This window comes from Lynx rufus, unplaced genomic scaffold, assembly GCF_022079265.1.
Source record: "Lynx rufus isolate CCGP_SWC_20201006 ecotype Redwood Valley unplaced genomic scaffold, mLynRuf1.p SCAF_6, whole genome shotgun sequence".
In the NCBI taxonomy this organism is placed as follows: Eukaryota; Metazoa; Chordata; class Mammalia; order Carnivora; family Felidae; genus Lynx; species Lynx rufus.
Window position 1 is genome coordinate 36,507,521 of NW_025814878.1, and position 9,006 is coordinate 36,516,526.

Here is a 9,006-nt window from a genome sequence, read left to right on the forward strand (position 1 = left end):
AAGTAATATAATAATATTTATGAATTAAGAGCAAATATAATATGAAGTTTCAAAAAGAAACGTCAAATGTTGAAATTTAAGGGGAAAGAAACTCAAAACAAAATGCAGAAGATGCATTTGGCACCCCAGTGCATGGGCAGGTGATAGCAGGTGATGCCAGGGAAGGTGTGTAGCAGGAGCCTGAGGATTTCCAGAGGAATAGGTGATGGCAGCAGATGGCGAGGAAACAGGCAGAAACTAGAAGGGAGTGCGATGTGGAGAATGTCTGAGTATGAAATGTGGTATGAAGGAGGGGTGGCTCCCTGCTCCAAGGACAGTGTGAAGATTGTGCCACTGCACAGTTCAATCTATGATTCAGGAAGGCCAGGGACACAAGATTAAAAAAACTGGAAAAGAAGATTTTTAAATATGCAAGATGGAAGAAGGAACCTCAGATAAGGGTCTGATGGATCAGGATAGCACCCAGTTTCCTGGGTGAGTCTAATTTTGCTCATAGACCACTCTAAAAAAGATGGCAATTGGATCAGGGGATTATTCCTCATGACAAATACAAAGACATAGTAAACATCTTTGTGGAAGGTGTTTCCCTATCAAATTTCAAGTCACAGGTGGGTGATTTTGGACAACTGGCATAAACTAACCAGGAATGAATGCCAAGAATGAAGTCAAAAAGATTTTTCAGTTTGTGATAGACTTGCTTTCACTTAGAAACTAGTAATGCTGTCCATTGGGGGTCCTTGGGTGTGTATAATAATATGACTATTTTACTCTTTATTGGATACTAGAGATTTGCTGATGTGTATGGGAGTTTGGCTGAGACTATGATAGGCTTATGGGCCCTATTAACTGTTCAGATTCTTTATAAAAGAGCACATGGGAATAATGAGGTGGATTAATGCAACTAATTTCAGCTAATGTACAGAAAGAGCTATATACCTAGTGAAGGATGCTTCAGCTGCAGAAGGAACTCCAAACATACACGTGCATCTGACTGAGACTTCTCTGGCTGAGACAGAGCAAAAAGTAACCATGATCTTTAATTTCTGAAAATTTGACTATAAATGATTAAAGGATTTAATTTGTGGCTTTAGTTTCTCCCTAAAAATACAATAATAGGAGGAGTTATATTGCTCAAACTTGAAGCAGATGTATATTGCTGGCATTGTCTTACTTATATAAATTTTATTTTATCATTCAGGCTCATTGCCTGATCTCAGATAAATTACATTGGACAGCATGACTAGGCAAAGTTTAAGAAAGGAAATCAAATAAGTAGTGAATTCTTCAGCCTAGGGCGGGATTTCTCATCCTCAGTACTATTGACATTTTGAGCAGATAATTCTTTTACGGATAATGTCCCATGCATTGTAAAATGTTTAGCAGAATCCCTGACCTGCAGCCACTAGATATCTGTAGCTCTATCTTGCCCCCTCCCCCAGTTGTGACTACTAAAATTGTCTCTACACATTGCCAAATATCCCCTAGAGAGCAAAATCCCCCTGATGCTGAACCTCTGACCTAGAGAAAAAAGTGGACTTTAGGTTAATTTAACAGGTTCTGACTCATTTCAGAGCCTTTTAACAGAAAAAGCTGAACTGCTTACCATTACATACAAAGAAAGTGGTGCTTTTCAGGAAGTAGCCTCATGAAGACAGGAAAAGGATTGCCCTGAAATTGTCTGTTCTCCTCTTCGAAGGGAAACCCCATATGATATTTAACCACAGGGGAGTGATAAGACTAACAGATCATGGGAACTAAACCAAGAACCATTTTCTGCCCCTCCCCCCAAATTTCTGCCCAGATTTGTTGGATAGAAGCCAAGAAAAAATGAGTGCCGTATCACATTGGTGAAATTGGGACTAAGAAATGCCATTCCCTACATCACCAAATTGTATAGGTTCAAGAGCCAATGAGTGGGAGTGGGAGAGATCCCTTTCACTATTACACCTAATAACTCACTTAAGGGATTTTTTTTGGTGTCTGTGCCCACAGCCTTGGACGTGGTGATTTGAAGGTACTAGTTACCAAGGGAGAAATGCTTCCAGTGAGGAAGGTAGTCATGTTCCATGTAACTGAGAGCTGAGACAGCCCTCTGATCATTAAGACTTCTCCTATTACTGAACCAAGAGGCAGAGGTTACTCCATTCATCGGGGACATTGATTACTATTACCATGGGGATCAGGGTAATAGTTCTCCTACTGCCCCCCAAATTTGGAACAAAGTTCTTGGCCATAGCTGCATTCTTGACTCCTTCTGACTATAGCTCCTACCAGAAAGCTACTTTCCTATGGGCTCCTTTGCCTTTTCAATTTTAGCTTTACACAATTACTGGTCCCTTCTGCTCTGAAGTTTCCAGACTAAAAGCCAAAGCTGTTGCAATGAGCTGCAAGGACTTAAGTAGTGTGTCTGCTACATCTCTTTGCCTTGTTATGTCTCTGATTTCATCCCTTACCAACTGCCCCCTATTCCCTCCGTCCCACCTACATAGACCTCTGTAGTGTTGCTCAAAGATACCAGGAATCCTCTGTCCCTGTGTTCTGTGCTTTTTCTGCTCTATACTGGAAATGCTTTTCCCTGATGACTGGGATTGGCATCAGTATAGTCTAGTGAAGGAGAAAAGATGAGAAGGAAGGCATTAAGCAGATGGAATAAATGCAGGCAGATTGGTTGTGCATTGATCTTTATTGAGTCTGAGGATGTGTGTGTGAGAGGTCAGTATTATGAGAAGTAAGGGAAATGATTCATTTTCAGAAATACCAAAAAAAAAGCTGTGCTGTCTAGTTAACAGTAGGTTTATAACCTATTGGAAATATGTAGGAACCCTCCCCGCCCCATCCTTGCCACAATGGAGTCCCAAATCCTTAGACACTTCACTTCCTGGTCCTTCTTCTCCTCTCCATTTCACAGGCTTATTTTTGTGGGCTTTGCAAAGAGCATGTGCCAAAGAACAAGGGGAGGAGGACTGAAAATCTCTGTGTCACCTCAGGGAATGTACATTTGTTTCAGTCAGACTATTTTCTGCCTTATATGGGCATAAGCAACATCCAGGTAAGGCTATAACCTCTGTAGTACTCAGCCAATGAGGAACCAGGGGAGGGATTTGCATGCTAGGAAATAAATTGTCTGCTGTAACTGCCCTGAGTGTGCCTGTCCAGCAGACACCCACTCTTGCAGGAACGTTGGTTAAAGCCTCACTTCACTGCACTCCAAGTCCCTGCGTCCTTCCTTTGATTGGGTAGGTGGGCTTATTTCTCACAGTATACTACACTCTCTAGTTTTGTATGTATAATAAGAAATTGAAAAGAACCTCTGGAGTTGGATCTGAGGAGCGGGCATTTTAGCAAGTTATCCGTGTGGTACTCATGTATGAAGTCATTTGGGAACCCTGGTTCTGGTGCCTATAAATCTTCCTTTCTATTCTGTAGAGTGGGAAGTTCCAGAAATCTTTGTTTATCCAGGGTCTCCAAATTCTTCCTTATGATGTTCTGCTCACCCCCTTCTCCTTATGAGTCCCTGCCACATTCTTAGAATCTTTTCCTGTCTGATTCTCACCTTAGATGTCAGTTATGTCGTGTGTCAGCTCTTTATCCTCTTTAATAAGCCTGACAGTTTTCCTCACTTTTGCCAGCAGATCAGCTGACATTATGCTCTCACATAATTACAGAGTGCCTCCGGCAACAAGATAAACACAAAACATGCCCTTTGGGTCACTGGAAATACTCCCTCCATGTTTACAGTTCTGAGTTTGCAGATGATCTACAGCTTTAGAGCTGCCTCCTGCTAAATTGTCACAACAAATGCCCATTTGCCCTGAAATTTTTCTCTCAAACTTGCTGACACCTAGGAAGTTAGAAACTCCTGGGACCCAAGAGGGCTATAATCCTGTTGCACATAACAAACAGCTGTTAGTTTACAAAGTGCTGATAATTAACAATTTGTATTAGCTACATGTCAACCAGGACACCTCACAGGCACCATTAACATACAGGGTCTCTGGAGTCAAATTTTCCAAACTCTGGCATTTCTTCTTGCTTGCTATTTATTCCCTAATGGGCTCCTTTTTTTTTTTTTTTTCCAAAGTACTGTTACACTGTAGTAGGCTGGGAGTTGAAGACAGTTCTACCAGTATCCATGAATTCTTCTTAAACTTCAATTCCTTTATCTATGACATGAGGAGATTTGATGAGGCTAGATTTCTCAAGCTTTACTACCCAAAGTGTGTTCCACAGTTCTGCAGCACTGGTATCCCTGGAGAACTGGTCAATAATGCAGATTTTTAGGTCCCACTCCAAACCTACTGAACCAGAGTCAGCATGTTATTTTAAATATTTTTTAATGTTTATTTTCGAGAGACAGAGGGAGAAAGGGAGGGAGGGCGGGAGGGGCAGAGAGAGACAGAGACACAGAATCCAAAGCAGGCTCAAGGCTCTGAGCTCTTAGCACAGAGCCTGATGCAGGGCTTGAACCCAGGAGCCATGAGATCATGACCTGAGCCAAAGTCATCTGCTCAACCGACTGAGCTACCCAGCCGCCCCCAGAGTCAGCATTTCAAATAGACTTCCACATGACTCTTACCCACAGGATGGCACCTTTTTATTTCTGTTGTAACAAATTACTACAAACTTAGTGACTTAAAACAAAATTATTATGCTACAGTTCTATGGGTCAGAAGTGTGACACAAGTCTCACTGGGCTAAAATCAACAAGGCTGTCAACAGGGCTCAGTCCCTTCTCAAGGCTGTGGAAAGGATCTATTTCCTTGCCTCTTCTAGCTTCTAGAAGCAGCCTGCATTCTTTGCCTCATGGCTTCCTTTCTCCATCTTGAAAGCCAACAGTGTTGCATCTCTCTGACTTTCCAGAATCACATCTCTCTCTAACCCTAAACTCAGTAGGGAAAAGTTCTCCACCTTTAAGGGTTAGCATGATTATATTAGGCTCATTTGGATTATGTAGGATAATCTTGCCACTTTGGAATCCTTAACTAAATTGCATCAGAAAAATCCTTTTTGTCATATAAAGTAACATATTTATATTCCCAGGGATTATGATGTAGACATTTTTGGAGGCCATGATTCTGCTTACTCAACACTAAATTTTTTTTTTAATGTTTTTATTTATTTTCAAGAGAGAGCAAGAAAGAGTGTGAGCAGGGGAAGGATACAGAGAGAGGAAGACACAGAATCCAAAGCAGACTCCAGGCTCTGAGCTGTCAGCACAGAGTCCAATGCGGGGCTTGAACCCAGGAGCTGTGAGATCATGACCTGAGCCAAAGTCAGACATTTAACCTACTGAGCCACCCAGGCGTCCCTACTCCACACTAAATTTTGAGAAGTTCTACTCATTACAACATGTTCAACTCTAAGAAAATAACTTGAATTCTTTTGTCTGTTTTGACTACATTCTTCTTGTTATAGGTTGAATTGTATCCCTCTACTATTCCTCCCTGCCCCAAAATTCATATGTTGAAGTCACAACCCCTAGTGCCCCAGGCCATGACTTTACTTGGAGATAGGGCCTTTAAAGAGGTAATCAAGGTAAAATGAGCTTATGGGGTAGTGAGTGGCCCTAGTCCAAAATGACTTGTATCTTTATAAGAAGAGCAAATTAGGATACAGACATGCACAGAGGAAAAAAAAACAAAAAAAACAAAACAAAACATATGAAGACACAGAAGACAACCATCTATGAGGTAAGGAGCGAGACCTTAGAAGGAACCAGACCTAGCAACACCTTCATCTTGGACTTCCAGCTTCCAGGCTGTGAGAAAATAAATGTCTTTTGTGTAAGCCCTCCAGTTTGTGGTACTTCGTCATGGCAGGCCTAGCAAATTAATACACCTGCCAGTGCGATTTCAACATACTTTGTGACAACCGTGACTACACTCTCATCAGTGCTGCTTTGTTATTGAGCTACTGAAGTCCTCCTGAACTGAGTTTAATCACTTTTATCCCCTCTATCTGATAATAATCTCTACCTCAGTGTTAGACAGAATGATAACCCAGCCTACTTGCTTTCCCTGGTGACTCAGTCTACAGAAACATGTTCATCCTTCTTAACAAAATACACAAATTCAACTCAGTTCTGCATAAAATCCTTGCTGCTTTATCCAAGATTGTGTGCCGTTAATTATTCCCTCTCTTCCCGGGTTTTCTATCCTCTGCCAGTGAATCTTCCCTAACTACAAAAACGCTTGGTTCTACCTATTTAGTAGAACCACCAGCCTATAGTTCTTGTAAAACACTAACTTGTGCAAGAAGGAATTAGTACTCAACCTCTGCATTCTTATCACCAAGCCACTGCTTCCCATCTCACAATCTGACTTCTATCCCAAACAGTTGGCCAGAACTGCCACCTCGGGTATAACTGGTGACCCTTTTTATGACTGCCAAATCTGGTAGTATCTTCTCACTTCTCATTCTCTTTGATCTGCAGTTTCAACGGTGTAGATTGGACTTTTTTGCAGTGTTGTACTATTTCTTTTTTATTTTCCTTCTTCTCTAATGTTTCCTTCTTTGTCTCTTGCACTGACTCCATTTCTAAAACTATTCAGCGAGCCCTTACCATGTTTCGGAACAGGGCTGATTCTTACCCTTAAAGAATTTGCTCTTTTTCTTCCCTACCTGAAGTGGGCTTTTCCCATGTTTAAATGCAATGGTTTCCCAAATATCAATCCTTGGGGTTCTCGGTCTTTCTCATAGTAATGTATTTACTCCTAATGATTTTTAACTAGGGCCTCATTGAAAGTAATTCCCAAAACTTTATTTATTTTTCATGACTTTCACTAAACTTACCTATTATCATGTTGCTGTACTATTTTATATTCTGCGTCTGAAATTAAACTTTATACAAATTAGTCAAAATTGTGCTTGCTGAAATCGTGCATTGAAAAAGATAGAATAGGGGCTCCTGGGTCGCTCAGTCGGTTAAGCATCTGACTTCAGCTCAGGTCATGATCTCACAGTTTGTGAGTTCGAGCCCCACGTCAGGCTCTGTGCTGACAGCTTGGAGCCTGGAGCCTGCTTCAGATTCTGTGTCTCCTTCTCTCTCTTCCCCTCCCCAACTTGTGCTCTGTCTCTCTATGTCTCTCAAAAAATAAAAAAAGTAAAAAAAAAAAATTAAAAAAAGAAAAAGATAGAATATACAACAGTAAATACTTTGGTAGACTTTACCATTAGGTTAAAACTAAGAATATAAAGTTTAATGTGATAAATGCAACAACCTGCAAATATTAACCACACAGATACAAAGATGAGAGACTAGTTTTTATAAAGGAATCTGTAAAAAAGAGACATGAGACTACATTAAAAAGCTAGTAAATCTTAGACTGCATTAAGAGAGCATAGTTTCTAGAACAAGAAGGAAGGACATTCCATTGTTGTCTGGGCAGATAATACTAGGGTCAAACTTTTGAAATAGTTACTGGCACTTACCAATGGATGGCTAGCCAAAGAGCATGAGTAAAAACAATCAAAACGGAGGGAATCTGAAAAGTGTTTCTTATGTCAAAACATTAAAAAACAAAACAAAAAGGGAATACTTTGAATCAAATGGCTAGTTTTCTGAAGCACAAGAAGCTGAAAATCTACGAAACAAAGAGATGAAAAAAGATGGTGAAGACAGAGCATTGTGTAAAGCAACAAAATGAAGTGGAAATACTTACAGCACAACTGGCAGAAAAAGATAGTAACCTTCAAAAATGTCAAGAAGAATGGGATCAACTTATTGCAGCTTTAGAAATACAGCTGAAGGGACTGATCTCCAGCAACGTACAGAAAAATAATGAAATTGAACAACTTAAAAAGATCACATCAGAGGCTTCTGAAACAGAAGAAAAAACCTTAGTTATCAAGCCTAGCCATAGGAGTTCAATGGATCTTATCAGAGTTGAAACTGAACCTCAAACAACAAGTTTTGAAATTTCTAGAAATGAGTAGAGGATGGTTCTGCAGTCCTGGACTCTTGTGAGGTATCAACAGAAAATAATCAAAGTACTCCATCTCCAAAACCTGAGTTAGAGATTCAGTTTACACCTTTATGTCCAAACAAATTGTCAGTGAAACACCCTGGTTTTACCTTACCAGTGACAGTTAAGATTTCCAAGGCCCAGAAGAGGAAGAGTAATGAAATAGAGGAAAGTAAATATTTCCAAGATGGTGGAGATAGAAATAGTATTAAGCATATTCCTGAAGCTCTGTCAGGATTTGGTGAAATGTGAAAATAAGAAGAATACTACGCCCACAACTAATTTAAGTCCCTTGTTTCTGAGCATAGGAATTCTTGTGTCAAAAGGAACAAAAAGCTTCCACACATCCATCATGTAAGAACTACACTGTTTACAGAGTCAGGCATCCACAGTTAGTATAAAGTTGGCCTCTAAGAAAAAAGAAGGAATGCTACAGAAATTTGGAGACTCTTACAACATTCTCCAACAATTCTTCAATCAAAAGCAAAGAAGATAATTGAAACAATGAGCTCTTCAGTGGTCTCAATGTGGAAGTAAGTTAAGAAAATGTGTCTCAACCAAAACCAGACAAATGGAAATTATACACAAATGAAATTTCATCTCCTATTACATATATCTGGCCAAGTGATTTTGATGGTCCATAAAGTGAAAGAGAGTAATCATCAGATCCTCAAACAATGACTTTGAACTAAAACAGCCAAGTAAATCACTTATGGAGAATGTGTCAATATAAATTTTATGTTCATAATCATTGCAACTTGCATCCTGACTTTTCAAAGATAATTGTATATATTATGATGCATTAAATCCCTCTGTGTACACATTGCTATTTTATACATGGTATAACTTTAATTCAATAAAGAAAATAATCCAATAATACAAAAAAATGGCCAGCTCCAAATATGAAATGTAGCTATAAAGGACAAAACACATGATAAAATCTGATTCAATATGGAAGACCTTTCTAATAAAGATGTTAAAAAATACATCCAGTTGCCATGTAATGACTTCTGCACCACAAAAATTCTACATCACCAAAAGT

At 39.6% G+C, this 9,006-nt stretch overlaps 1 pseudogene; it reads left to right on the top strand.

Moving 5' to 3' along the window:
• The first annotated feature begins 415 nt into the window (after positions 1-415).
• Positions 416-8,669, top strand: LOC124529095 (kinesin-like protein KIF20B; annotated as a pseudogene).
• The last annotated feature ends 337 nt before the right edge of the window (positions 8,670-9,006 follow it).